The 15,835-nt window shown below is 34.2% G+C and overlaps 1 pseudogene; it reads left to right on the plus strand.

Moving 5' to 3' along the window:
* LOC149551178 (10-deacetyl baccatin III-10-O-acetyl transferase-like) overlaps positions 1 to 14,733 on the plus strand; it is a 74,209-nt pseudogene extending 59,476 nt beyond the window's left edge.
* Positions 14,734 to 15,835: the final 1,102 nt, after the last annotated feature.

The raw sequence follows: 15,835 nt of genomic DNA on the forward strand, positions 1-15,835 counted from the left end.
AAAAATTCATGCCTAAGCTAAAATTAGTCACGAGTGTACAGTTAACAATTTTTTCCCTTAAGAAAATGTCCTAGTTTGAAAGAGGAGATGTCACATACTATCTTCTGCTCTGATCTAACATAGTTACTGAAACTATCCATAGAGTTTGTAAGTAGCAGGAACTCATTTCTAGTACAACAATAATAAAGCTATTGAATTCACAAAGCAACTACCTTGCCAGTTCATTAGGTGTTATTGTAACAAGATGCAGTCATTTAAAAAATGAGTACCACCTACATGTTTGAGATGGAGAGAAAATTTTAGATATGGAAATTGTATGCTAACTCCTCTCCATATTATTTCAACTCTCATTTATAAAAAAATTCCTCTTCCAATGTACAATCACTAAAATGTGGTTTTTCTTTGTAGGTGTATGTTTAAAATTTCCATAAAGAAGCATATTCTAGACTAGAGAAACTCCTTGCAAATACAAGAACACCATTAATCCTCCCCACTTGGAGCAATACTAAGGACTCGTACAATTTAAAATCCACCTCTGCAACCTTCATTGATGAGTTGAATGATGAGTGCAGTCAACTGGCACTTGGTGACCTCCCCTTCATCACTTTCAAGGTAAACTATTTAATAAATCTTCACTTACATTACTCCATGTGATGTGACATGTATTCATATGCTATTTCTTCTACACATATCCAAGTATCTATAACCATGTTTAGAACAAGAGATAATTTCCATTTCACATTCTTGATCTAGGTCTTGGGTCTCACATACAACTTCACCCTAATATCTGCTACTCACAATTGGCAGGCCTGTTGTGGCTTCCATTCCTCTACTTTGTTACATAGTCTTCTATGGAGGATCTTGACCTTTAAATAAGGATACATGAATGAATGCAAATAAAATTTCAGTAGCATTCTACTAAATGGCTAGCTATTTTCACACACATTCACCTACCCTAATTGTGAAAGGCCACATACAAGTAAAAGAAACTAATAATGCATTTGACCTTTTCCATTCATGCCTCAGGACCTAACTAGTGTTTTCTTGAATGAGATTTTCCATGGCTCTAAACTTAGGAATTTCAATATATAAATGACTCAGTGTTTTCTAGAATTAGCTTTTCCACAATTAGCTTTTCGACAGTTAAAACAATTAAAACTTTGAACATGAAAAAATACCGATGCCAATTAACAGGCCTATTTTGGCTTTCATTCCTCCATTTTATTACACAATCATCAATGGAGGATCTCAACCTTTCAATAAGGAGACATGAATGAGTGAAAATAAAATTTTAGTAGCGTTATACTCAATGGCTCGCTATTTTTGCACACATTCACCTACCCTAATTGTGAAAGGCCACATACAAGGAAAAAAAACTAATAATGCATTTGACCTTTGCCCTTTATGTTGAAGGACATGACTGGGGTTTTCCTGAATGATCTTTTCCACATCTCTAAACATAGGAATTTCAATTGATAAAAGACCTAGGTTTTTCTAGAATTAGCTTTTCCATAGCTCAAAAAAATTGAAACTTTGAACATGTAAAAATATTGATGCCAATTAACAAGCCTGTTCTTGCTTCCATTCTTCCAGTTTGTTACAAAATATTCTATTGAGGATCTCATTATTTCAATAAGGAGACATGAATGAATGCAAATAAATTTTTTGTAGCATTCTACTCAATGGCTAGCTAGTTTTACACACATTCACCTACCCTATTTTTGAAAGACCACATACAAGTAAAAGCAACTAATAATGGAATGCTCACAAAGCACACTCCACCTCACAAGGGCGGTTCAATGCAATAGGAAACACAAAAACCCAAGCACGAACCCCAACAAGTACCTAGAAGATTATGAAGACAAGATAACTCTTCCATTATTAATAACATGAGGAGTTAAACTTCTCTAATGACCATAAATATGATATGTCATGATTGAATTGGGCTCCACTCGAAAAGGTACTCAGAACATCGATCGGCAACTCCAGAAGCCATAGCTTCACATCCGTACTCGGATTGGCTCCACCAAAAAAGTGTCAAAAAGATATTGATGAGGACTACAACAAGATGGAGCTTCAAGAGTCCTAAGACCCAAGATCTGAGTCACCACTCAAAACAAAACCACAAAGGTAAAAACAACAGTCTTGGCCACCAAGACAAGCGACAGACAAAACATCCAAATCCACACAAGAGCACACATGCCCAAACAACATAAGACATGGAATGAACTGTAATTCACACATTGAAACCATCATTACTCCTCTTTCATAATTTCATTAATTAAACATAACATAAGCACTAATACATAATGAGATTGAAAGATTTTCAAGCAAGGGTCCAAGAGTCACCATAAAACAAGTACATATCTTTCAATTTCTTTCAAAAATAACATTCCATTTACTCATCTTTTAAACTATTCAATTACAATAAAAACTTTAAATCTAACAAAGACACACTAGCATGTTCTCCATGATATTATCCCTTGAAAGTACTACCAGAGGTTCAAGATGAACATGATAGAGTCATAACACACAACTGGGCAGTAATAAAACACATCCAGAATAGTCATCATGAAACATAATCAAAGAGCCCAAATGGGGGAAATTGTTGATTCCAACAGTAAATATCAAAAAAGAGCTCATTTCAAAAATAAGTCAAATGTAACAACTGTCACAAAGAGAGCAATAGATAAAATTTGATGACTACTCCAAGAGAGGAAAAAAAAATACTAAAAACTAATGCTAGCCCAACAACATGAGGAAAATACCTCTAGCCAAATAAAATAAGGCATCAAACAAATCATATTACAGGTGATGACTGAACACCACACAATGCTAAGGAATACATCATCCTAGCAATGTTAGAGAACACACTCACACACATCAAACAATCTACCATATGTAATCTCATGCATATGCAAAAAACAATAATTTCCATGCAATGCAATATTTAAATATTCATCAAATTAATATAGTTTTACATAAGCTTAAGAACAATCAGATTGGGGACTTAAGTCATTAACCTAAGGATATAATGCAAAACTACTACTTTGCAATGATTCACAATAACGCTCATTTCTCAATGAACGGAACCATTTCATTATTATAATCAACAAAATAAAGAATCACAAATAAGATTCATCTATCTACTTACAACAAGGAGAAAACAAGGAAAAATTCACCTAACTCCATAAGGAGAAATGAGAAGAGGCACACAAGGCCAACACATGGAAACCAATCAGTGGTTCCATCCAAAATGGGTCACACCAGCAACCAACCAAACAAGGCACATCGATACCGCTAACAAAACCATGAAGACTCACTTCCTTCTCCACACGCTGATCTAGTTGCATCTACTGGACAAGCAAGCCAATCATGAGTAGATACCAAAGCAACAAAGATCATGACTTCTCACCAAGACACTCGCACTCAACCAACGCAACAATAACTACATGGGCAACATAAACACAGAGAGCCCAATGTTTGAACATGGGCTCTGATACCAGATGTAATGCCCCGCTCAGAGATCCTTGGAAACAAGGATGAAATAAAAGCCAATAAATTTTTTTTTACAAGTATGAATGCACATGAAAACATCATACCGGGATCACAAAGATCATAACAAAAGACTTCATCACAATCCTGGCAACCAATGAATCTCCAGACACCACTACCAAACAGACACACCCAACCAAAGCCAACAACGAAAATGCACATGATGAGGGCTCAAGAAAAAACCACTCATCAACAAAACACCAACCTAGGGTAAAATGTAGAATCCTAAAATTTGGCTAAGCCTGAAATCTTGAAGCCCTAAAAATTGGCTATGTTTGGATTTTTGAAGCCCTAAAATTTCTTAGAATCTAGAAATTATCTCCAAGAGGTCTGAAACCTATCTCAAAAGATTTGTCGCATATATTAAAATATATCTTAAGTATAAGTTCACATATATTTAATTTCTTATGTATACATAAGAAATTAAATATACGTCAACTTATACTTAAATGATATATTTTAAGCCCCAAGAGACTAAAATAGAAACACAAAAACTGGATTGAAGGGAAACTACCAAAATTCAAAATGCAACAGCATGGGGTCAAAGAACACCCAAAAGGGTAGCCAAATCAACCCTCAAAAAGTTCAGATCACGAAAAAAAGTGCTTGATGTCTGCCCGCACAGGTTTTTACAAAAAATCATGCGACACTTCGTATTAAGGGAGGGCAACACTTCTCCTTAAGGTGGGCGACACTCTTCCAGTGTCGTACGACATTTGTCAAGAAAGCGTATGATACTCTATAGTATCGTATGACATTTCTTAAAAACATACGACACTCTTCCAGTGTCATACAACATTTCTCAAGAAGGCGTGCAATACTTTACAGTGTGGTACGACACAATTTGCATGGGCGTGCGATACTTTTTAAATGTCGCACCATGCTGAACAAATGTCGCCCAAAGAACACGAAAACACTTCAAGAAATAAAAAAGACCAAAATAGTGCAAAGAACCTCCATACCAAGGAGTACCAAATCCACAAAGGCTCAAAGAATGAACACTCGAGTGCAAGAACAACACAGAATGAAGAACATCTATCCATCTAAACTATAGCAACAAAGAGCATACTAAATTAAACATCACAGTGAACAAAAGCAACATCACAATGAAAAGAAAAACAAACTAAGTACGCAGTTCCTCCCAACCGTCAATAGCATCATAAGACCATCATGGGTCCTAGCCATCCCCCGTGTGTAACATCCCAAGTCACTGAATCTGATCATTGGTATTGTCGTAATAGGGATGTCACTACTAAACATGCTACAATATAAGCATAAAAAAATCTAACATGCTAGTAGAAAAGCATAAGATAATCCTACAGTAGATAACATCACCTATCGCATGCTAAACATCAATAAACAATATATATGCCACTACATCAATTCACATCACCTAATCATATGCTAAACATCATAATATGGGAATGCATCAAATAAACTAACATCATCTAAACATGATATCCAAGCATTCCAATGAAAGCATAAATCACAAGAAATCATACTTCGAAACCTAAAGTACCAAGTGAAAACATCAAGCAACGGTCGCACTAGGACAAAATCATCTCTGTACATTGGTCCCTAGCAGTGGTGAAGGTAGCTACACCTCCCAACCACATGGAACCCATAGGTCCACACCCGTCGTGCTGATGGAGATAATGATCCAACCACAAATACACAAAAAAAATACAACATCCATGACTAACACTCACACCAAATAGTATGCTAGCTAAACCAAGAACCTAAGACAATGAAAGGAGTACAGATCCTGGTCAAACACTCAAAAGGCTACTGAGTAGGGGCTGACATCATGGAGAGTCACTTGGCATCCAAAAGCCCAAGCTCAGATCACATGTGGCAACACTCTCAAGGGACTCCCTTGGAACCATCACACAAATGAGGATCTTTTCATTATCTTAAATTTTATTAACACTCACACATTTAAATTTAGTTATCACTTACTTAAAACTTCATATCCTCCGTCAACCTCCGGCGCCATAAATGCCGAGCTATGAGATAGAAGCCCACTCCATATGCTACCCTACCCTACCCATGCTCATCCTACAACAAGTGCCCATGGGCATGCATAGTCCCATCCCAACCCCAATGATCAAAACTTCTAGAAAAGACATGGAAGGTCGAGACCTGCATGTCCTCTAATAAACGTACGTGAATTTACTCGTGTGTGGCACACCACCATCATGAAGATCATAACACAAGGATAGGATGAGAACATAATGCAAAACAAAACACCCAACCAAAAGCAACTCAAGAGGATAGATTCTACATGAATCCCAAAGCCAATAAAACCATCCATCATAAAACCACTCAACCGGCCTCAATCCAAGAGTATGGATTCTAAATGAATCCCAATGATGCAACAAGACCAAAAGTCATGAACTTAATCCACCGGCCTCAATCCAAGAGTATGGATTCTACATGAATCCTAGCGTTCATGAAACAAAAGCAAAGGCCTAAAAGAAATAATAACACAGGTATAAAATCACTCAACCGAACACAACGTCGAGAGTATGGATGCAACACGCATCCAAATGCAACATTAAAGTGCAAAAGTGGTCTAACTGATATCCAAATGGATCATCCAAGTCCATGACTCACATTGTGCCAAATATAACCCAAGAAAATAGGGTGGCACACAAAATGAGGTAAAAACTCCAAAATTTGGAAAACTTCAAAATTAAAACCCATTTGGCCTTTGGGCACAAAAACCCCAAAAATCCAAAAATAAATGGAATCGAACACCATATGCAAAAAAAACTAGCATAATAGTGCAAAATCCCAAACTCTCATCTCGCAAAATAGGGAAATGTTCATACCTGCACAATTGGGTAGAACTAACATACAGAGACGGAGGGGAACACTAGTTCTCAACCTCCAAACAAACCGCTACCAAAAACAAAAGCAGAAATGGAGTAGAAACAATAAAATAGGAAAGCCCTACCTCACAGCCAAAAGGGCAAAATAGGAATCTGAACCATAAAATAAATATCCTACAGAAGTAGCTAAAAATTGCGGCAACCCAAGGTTTCCCCGAGCTGGATCCAACGAGCCCAACCTCATGATGATCCCATGCCCATAGCTCTCACAACGAACAAAACAATAAATCCACATAAAGAGGATTTTGGATTTTACTCTCCAAATTTCTAATTCAAAAGTGAGAAGTGAGGAATTAAATTCCTCTTTGGATATTTATTCACTTTTCAAGTGAATAATCGATTAGGGCAAATAACCAGCAAACCTAGTTAAATCTCGAATCAACCCAAAAAAAAAAAAGGCTATTCCTATAAATAGGAATTCATGTATGGTAAAGTTGCCAGAAACTAAAATAAATCAATTAAAAGCCCGAAAACCCAAAAACACATAAATCTGCTTAATGACTTTCATGACAATGCGAACCTTTAAATGCATAGACATGCTCACTGGTCTAATCACATAATGCAAATGAGTTCAGATTTAATAATCACTGAAAGGTTTAATTTAAACATTTAATTAAGGATATGTCGACCATATAAGGATGACATTGGTAAAATATGAATGGTTGAATCACTAACTCCATGTGCCACTGCTAGGGATATAAATCCTGCACACTAAACAACACGATCAAGTGCAATTGCATATAATAACATAGCCGAAGCAATAAATGCATTAAATCACCAAATTTAACCATTTATTTAATTATATTAAAATAATCTATTTATATCACTCACGTTCACATAAAGCATAATAATGTAGGAATGAAGTAAATAACCATAGCATTAAATCCATCACCTAACATGATCAGAGATATGTCCAAATACTAGATAACCGGATATCATCATAAAACACACTGTCATCTCAAATGGCATTATCATGCAATATGATTAACTAAATAGCATAGTAGTCTAATATCTATGATACTGAAATCAAAGTATAACACTTGACCCTCGGGTCATCTCAAATGTGATCGTAACAAGGTAAATGCCAATAACACATAACCAAAGAATCCAACATGAACAATCCATTCTAATTACTTAAGCATTTAAAACACATAAACAACCATAGACATAAACATGACTAATCACTGCTATAGGAACCTAGTCCAGTGTAGCATGGTAATAGTACATAGTGCAATCTCTGTACACATCTCAAGGTAATCATGGAACAACCTCATGATACCACATCGATCCTGGTAACCACAGGCACAAACCTCAGTGAACCATAAATCATAACATAATCTCATAGATCAGTCAAAGCATAATCAAAGTAACTAATACAAAAACATAAATCCAAACACCTCGATGATGTAGACCACTCAGGGTCACAATCATGATCCCATCACAACAAAAGATCAGCAAGGTTCCATCAGGATGACTTATAGAAGTCAAATGGGAGAGGCACTACAAGATATCACCAACAACAAGTAATCTCTACAAACATCTCATGTCTCCCTAACTACAACCACTAAAATAGCTCTCAGACCGGCCTTTTAGTGACAATTCTAGAATGGGATATTGCTAAAAATGTAGATCTATGATGAAGAATGCAAGATCTATGACTATAATGTGGATAATGTGTGTGATGCAACTCCTAGAAATACTCTTGTAACGAACATGCCATGAGCTAAATATGTAATAAATGAAGTTAAATGATACAAAATGACGCTAAATGACATAAAATGATACTAAAAATGCTATTAAATCGCTATAATGACAATGCTAAAATAATGAGTCTAAATATGCCTATAGTGTAGATGCATAAAAACTTGGGTCCCTTGTCTCTTAGATTTCACTCCTATTTATAGGATTTCAAAAGGGGTTGGGGTAAGAACCAACATTTTCACTTTTGACTGGGGGTGAAAGTGAAACTAAAAATAACTCATAAAAGGCCAAGAGGAAGAGTCCAATAGACTTGGTTTTGAGGATAATATAAGGATTTTTTCAAATTCTTTTAAATGGTAAAAGGGAGATTTTCATCTTGTGAAGATAAAGTGATTCTATTGATTTACTAAATGATTTATTTTCAACACTTTGTCTTTTTCTTCCACCCTTATTGCATTTTATTTATGAATTTGAATTGTTTTCTTCCTCTTTTAAAGTTGATTTAGATCTTGTTGATTTAAAAGGTGATTAATGACCTTATGCAATTTTTGATTTAAAAGTCTGTTGTGCTTCTTCTGATTTTCTCTTCAATTTGATCATGATTGATTAGGATTACATGATTTAAGTCTTTGCTAAATTTTGGGTGTCTACAAATGCCCCTCTTTGAGCTAATATGCAAAGCATATTAATTCAAAGACTATCTTGATTTTCTGATTTTAGGTTAGATTCTAATGACTGGATGCCTATTCAATGATATTCTATCATTTTTTCATTTTCGTGGTCTCTATCTCTTGAAGGTTTGATGTCTGATCGTTGATGATTTGATGTTTGATCATTGATGATGTTTTGATTTTCATTGATTTGATGGTTGGATTGCAATGTTGATTCGATGATTTGATTGCAATGGTTTTGTTTGGATACCTTGGTTTTGATGTTTGCAAATTTTTGGCTGGGGTAGATTGTTTTGATGTTTCAAAAAAATTTAATGCCCCATGGTGGGCACCATTTTGTACACAATAAAAGAACGCATATTCATGAGACTTTAACGTAGAAAGTAAATGGACTGATGAAAAACTATGCTAGACCCAAGATATCACCAACAACAAGTAATGTCTACAAATGTCTCATGTCTCCCTAACTACAATCACTAAAATAGCTCTCAAACCAGCCTTTTAGTGACAGTTCTAGAATGGGATATTTCTAAAAATGTAGATCTATGATGAAGAATGCAAGATCTATGACTATAATGCGGATTATGTGTGTGATGCAACTCCGAGAAATGCTCTTGCAATGAACATGCCATGAGCTAAATATGCATTCAATGAAGTTAAATGATACAAAATGATGCTAAATGACATAAAATGGTAGTAACAATGCTATGAAATCGTTATAATGACAATGCTAAAATAATGAGTCTAAATATGCCTATAGTGTAGATGCATAAAAACTTGGGTCCCTTGTCTCTTAGATTTCCCTCCTATTTATAAAATTTTGGAAGGGGTTGGGGTAAGAACCAAGATTTTCACTTTTGACTGGGGGTGAAAGTGAAACTCAAAATATCTCATAAAAGGCCAAGAGGAAGAGTCTAATAGACTTGGTTTCGGGGATAATATGAGCATTTTTTTCAAATTCTTTTAAATGGTAAAAGGGAGATTTTCATCTTGTGAGGATAAAGTGATTTTATTGATTTACTAAATGATTTATTTTCAACACTTTGTCTTTTTCTTTCTCCCTTTTTGCATTTTATTTATGAATTTGAATTGTTTTCTTCCTCTTTTAAAGTTGATTTAGGTATTGATGATTTAAAGGGTGATTAATGACCTGATACAATTTTTGATTTAAAAGTCTATTGTGCTTCTTCTGATTTTCTCTTTAATTCAATCCTAATTCATCCAGATTGCATGATTTAAGTCTTTGCCAAATTTTGGGTGTCTATAGTTTGCATCTATAACTCTCTTCAAATGTTTGATTTTGCAAGTTTCCAACACACTAAAACTAAAAAATGCTAACCTCCAACCCTATCAACTATGCCACACTATTTGCCACCAACCACTAGCACTCTCACAACTTCCTATTGCCACCTCTTCCCACTACTAGCAATGTGCAACAATAAAAACATTTACACAAAAACATTTTTGTAGTGTATAATGGACACTATAGATGAACGTATTGACTGCACTATGCATGGTAAGCTACTACAAGAACATATTCTTGAATTAGCAAAGATAACATTTGACCACTACAAGAAAAATATGTGAATAGTTTTCTATCTCATGAGACATTTCAACATACATTGTACATTTTTATTTGCATTGGATGGTAACATAATTTTGGTTGAAAAGGCTCTAAAAAGTGTAAGCTCCCCAACCCTCTACTACTCTATACCACAACAACTGCGATATTCACTTTTCAATATACTGATTTATTTTATATTATGTTCATAGTTGGAGATACTTTGAAAAGAGGAACTAGTTGTCTACAAATAGAATCCACTTCAATAGAATTGTGTTCTTGCCTTTCGTATGCTGACTTATTTTTGTTTTGCTATATAGTATATAAACGCACTTCGATCCAAAAAAAATTCCAACGTAAGAATGATTATCTATTGTACATAATTGCACTCTATTTCAAATATAGAATAAAATTAACTCAGTACTAATGCACTGTAACCCTAGTAATATGTAAATATACTATATTTGAAAGCTTCTATAAAAATTCAAAACCAATGATATTAAACAATATCCTCATCAAATACTAACTTCTCTCTTGAAACTTCATTTCTTTGTCTCACTAGTGACATATGCATGATTACTCTCTCAATTTTTCATCTATTTTCCCTCCACTTTTTATTTGGTTCCATGCATTTGATTACAAACTAAAATTCTTTTGTTCATAGATTGAACTGCCCTACTAAACTTACATGGTTGATTATTACAATCTCTTGGGAAGTATTCAATTTTATATCACCCAAAAATAGAAAGTATATCTTCTCTTCTGATTTGGTTCCATGCATTTGATTTTAAAGTGGTTTCTTGGATATAAAAGTTGATTATCTAATAGGAAATTTAAATCATTGACTAACTCTTATTATAAACAAGTACCCAATACAGATGCTTTCCTTCTAGCAATGTAGGTTGTTTAATTTCCAACTAGCATTTTTAACTTGTACTAATAATAATTGAGAATTTTTTAAAAATTTTTTTACTATAGTACACCAACCAAGACGCTCGTGGATTCTAGGATTTTCCTAACTAGAGTTTTCATAAGTTTCCATCTTAAATTGGCCAACAAAATACTTGACAGTTCAAGGTTCGCTACCTTTAGGTCAGAAAGAAGCTTTCTATGCATGCAACTAAATGAACCACACAAAACATCCTGCACACTCTCCTTCATCACTTCCTCACACCAAGCCTACCACAAGTAGCAACTAACGTTGCATACATCTCTCATTGAATAAATCAAAATGTGAGAAAGCTAACTGATCAAATTATCTTATGTTATGAAACATAGAGGGTAATTATAGAAGAAGAAAATGAGAGATGATTATAATAGTCAACTAAAACTACAAATTACACAATTTGAAAATGAGAAAGTGAACTACTTTGAGAAACTTGTAAAAACAATGTAATCTAGTTTGAGAAAGCTAACACGAGAAAGATTTTCATAACATAAAACATGATAGTATGGTCAAATTGTCTAAAGCTAATGTTATGTAACAAATTGAAGATAATTATAATAGCCATCAGATTAAATCAATCATTTAAATAATGATGGAATTGATGTTTGAACATTGGAAATAAGGTTGCAAAAAATGAAAACCCAAATCATTATAACTTTATATCTGGCCTTACATACATACTACATAGTAATCCTTGTTAGTGAAGAAACTAAAACAATAGGGGAAGAAGAGAACAAAGCAGAACACAAATAGAACATTGAAAAAATTACACAAATACAATTTTATTTCATTGCAATTATAGATCAATTGCATTGTTGTAGCCCTTGTGGAGTCTTTTATAAAGGTTGTAACATCCAATCATAACTCCAAAAAATAAGGCACAAACCAACATTAACAAAAATGTCAAGTAACTAATAACTAGGACTAAACAAATCCATAAATCATACATGGCACTAAATGTGTAGCCTAACAGTGCATGAAGATCCATGTAATCTAAATAGTGGTGAACGTAAACTAATGGTTAGCTATAACAAGGATGAAAAAATTGTGTCTCAAGCATTAGTTCTCCACGTACTCCCTCTTGATGGTAAAACTCACATTTTAATCTCAAGGAGCTCAAACTTGACTCATGCAACTCACAATGCAACTTCTTATTGGTAAAGTCTTATCAACTTGCATGGTACCTCTAATAGAAGTCAACAAACTCTCCATTAATTTCTCTCTTTCATGAGATATCACAAGTCTTAGTCTTCCCCTCATTTCTCTAACATAGAGAACACTCATGATACATCCATGTGCCTAGTAGAACAAATAGTCACCCACTACTCCACTCAAACATCTAAACCCTTAATCCACTATTGTCACTTTTGACATTCAAACATTCAGGTTTGTATAACCTTTTCAATATCTTTGTGACAGATAAACCTAAAGACTAATGGAAATAAACGTAACTCCTAATTGATGGATGTTTAGTTTAGATTTAGTTGACTGATTACATGATGGAGGAATCTATTTGCATGAATATTTAAAAAAAAAATTGTTTGAAATGAACATGAGGGAGAAATTATGGGTTTCCAACACTCCCCTTAATTTCTACCTCAAATATTTTTGCATGCACAACTCCTCATCAATCAATTCTCAATTGGTTTTTAGTTTACCATAAACTTCTACATTCATGATCACAAACCTTTTCAAGTGGTTTCTACTGATGATTGAACAAATAATTTGACTTACCTTAACCTTCCTTAGAACACTTCATTTGACCTTCAATATCTTCTTCTTTGTTGTATTGATCCTCCTTTAATCAACTTCTTCAGACTCTATTTATATTCACTTTTCTTATGAAATAACTTTTCAACAATCTCTAACCAACAACGCTTAATAATTATGATTTTACTTTTAGACTTCCCCTTAAACTCACAAATCTTTGTCGCCATTTGACAATGATCATTCATTTCAAACTCTCTAATAGAAAATAACCAAGGCTCTGACCTATGTACATTTAACCTTTAATGAAAATTTTGTGGCCATTCAAATTTTCCATTTTTGAATAGTAGGTAAAATAATTATCTTCTTGTGACTTAAAAAATATAGTCTCCTTTGCAGAAATTTATTTCTTGTACAACAAGTGCAATCTCCTCAAGAAGAATTTTCCATGGAAAATGGTCCACTATTCTTTTTGGCAAAACCTTTTGTGCTTTTGCACATTTTTCTTCTTTGCAAATTCTTCTCCTTGAAAGAATTTTTGATACATCTTCACAAACATAATGGCCCATTCAACCATTCATTCTAGTTCTCCAATATTTTCTACCATGGCTCTAACACCAATTGAAGAAACTAAAACAATAGGGGAAGAACAAAACAAAGCAAAACATAAATAGAACACTAAAAAAATGAAACAAACACACAATTTAATTTCATTGTAAATTTAGATCAATTAAATTATTGCAAGCCTTGTATGATCATTACGTTATGTAGTCTTTTATAGAGGTTCTAACCTCTAATCATGACTCCAAAAAAAAAAAGGCAAGAACTAGCATAAACTAAATCTCAAGTAACTAATAACTAGGACTAAACAAATCCATAAATCATGCATGGAACTAAATGTGCAACCTAATGGTGCATGAAGATCCACATCATATAAATAGTGGTGAATGTAAACTAATGGATAACTATGACAAGGACAAAAAAACTATGTCTCGAGCACCATTGTCTATAATAGGAACCATCATTACAATTGAGATGGAAAAAGTTTGAGTTTAATGTAAAGATTGTGGTGAGATGTCTAGTGTCAATATGTTTTCCCTTTCCCAGAGAAACCCTCTATCTCTCAAACCTTGACAAGTAGCCAGTAATGAGAATACCATGTGCTTCCCTACTTGTATAAAAGGGTTGTGAACATGCTTTGCCACCTACAAAAATAATCTGACAAGATCTTGCAAAGGTGTTGGTGTATTTCTATTCTCTATCTAGAAGATTGAGAAAGAAAGAAGCTAGAAAGCTTCAATTTGAATGCATGAGGGATGGTTTTCTCTTTGTATAAGCTATAGAAGATAATAACCTCTCAAGCCTTGGATATTTGGACCAGCCCAAGTCATCATTTAAGAAGCTCCTTTTTAGGAATCATTCCAATATAAATATTGAGGATATTCATCTCATGGTTCTTCAGGCACTGCATTGCTCCCAAATGATTTACATAATATTTATTTTACTCACATTTATTAATACATTTCATTTTTTAAAACTATAGGTATATCATTTAACATGTGGAGGCCTTTTTGTAGCAATGAGCTTTCACAAGGGGTAGAACAATTTCTCAAGGGTCTTAGAGAGATGGCTAGGGGTCATGGCATATCTTCTATTAAGCCAAAATGGGAAAGAGAGCTTCTTAACCAAAAAAAATGATGTTGATGGTATTCCTTTGGGAGACTATCCTAAGTATTGGAGAGTATTGGCATGTTGCATTCATGACTGTGGTTGTCATTGATGTCAACATAGCAGTAAGTATGTGAAGACTGGCAGAGTAGAAGATAGAAATCATACCCATATGGGTAGAGTTTTGATGTATAATTGAAGTTTTTTTAAGGATATGGTGTACCTTGTGTCTTGATGATAAGGTTAAATGCATAAATTCTAAGTCAAAGATCTACGAAAGCTCTAAGTGATTTGCAGAGAGTAGTGCAGAGATAGAGTGCATGGAAAGCAATTTTTTATGATCCTATTATATCTTCTAGCAAACATATAATCTGGTGATGCACAGCTAGCCAGTGACAGAGGATAGCCTGATGGTGATGTCAACAAGTATGCAAGCCCTAGTATCACACATGTGAAATTTTGTATATATTGTGAGTTGATAGTGCTATTATATTTACATATTAATTATTTATCTTATTATAATTAATTGGGAAAGCCTCAACGCCAACTCAAGGAATTATTTTTAAGACATGGTATAAAGGAAAGATGTTTTCCTTGTTTGTAAAATTTAATTAGAATATATGTTTGATTTGAAGTGTGAAAAGGAGAAGAGTGTTTTTTCAATACAAGTAAGCGGTCCAAGGGATTATTGGATGCAGGATTTGTGATCTAGTTACAAGATTAGAAGGAGTTGAGGTCTGGTTGAAAGGACAGAGGAAGAGGAAAGTAGTACAATTCTACTATTCTGCAAGGAATAATACATAGATAATTTGGATAGTGGGCTCATTGGTCTTGCCCTTGAAGCTGTTTGGATAGTGGGTCCATCTTCCTTCCACAACTCCTAATAGGGTTGGAATCTCCTAATAGAGATTCAAAGTCTCTTAAGAGGAATTGATATGTAATGAATGTTGTTATAGACTTCTAACAAGGTCCATCCTCTAACAAGGAATATTTATATTAGTACATCATCTTTTGGGTATCATCCCCACTAGGGTTTTCTCTCTAATCAAGGCTTTCCCTAGTTAACATATCTAATGTTATTGTGCATGAGTATCTTGTTTTACTTTCTTATTATATTTCTTACATGGTTAAC

This window comes from Cupressus sempervirens, chromosome 6 (genome assembly GCF_028749045.1).
Source record: "Cupressus sempervirens isolate cs-2001-9-10 chromosome 6, ASM2874904v1, whole genome shotgun sequence".
Classification (NCBI taxonomy): Eukaryota; Viridiplantae; Streptophyta; class Pinopsida; order Cupressales; family Cupressaceae; genus Cupressus; species Cupressus sempervirens.